The following is a 321-nucleotide window of genomic DNA, read 5'->3' on the forward strand; positions in this document are numbered from 1 at the left end:
TTTTTATACTTAAAGTTGTGTGTGGAAAAGGGTACTTTATCGTAATTATATCTATATGTATATACGTATATATATACATATATATAGAACCTGTAGAAAGTGCTTCTGATTGAGATTTTTTTTTTTTTTTGTTTCATTAGTCATAAAACAAGACACACGAGGTAAGGATTGCGCGTAGTAGTCCGGCATTACGTTTGCCCCGGCATTCGATTCGCACCGAATCCGGCATCGTCTATGAGAGAGACGACGAGAGGAATCTCACTCGAGATGAGACGAGACGTTGGACGAACGAATCCAGTTCGCTGAACTTCTACGGGTCTC

This window comes from Formica exsecta, unplaced genomic scaffold (assembly GCF_003651465.1).
Source record: "Formica exsecta isolate Colony F162 unplaced genomic scaffold, ASM365146v1 scaffold337, whole genome shotgun sequence".
In the NCBI taxonomy this organism is placed as follows: Eukaryota; Metazoa; Arthropoda; class Insecta; order Hymenoptera; family Formicidae; genus Formica; species Formica exsecta.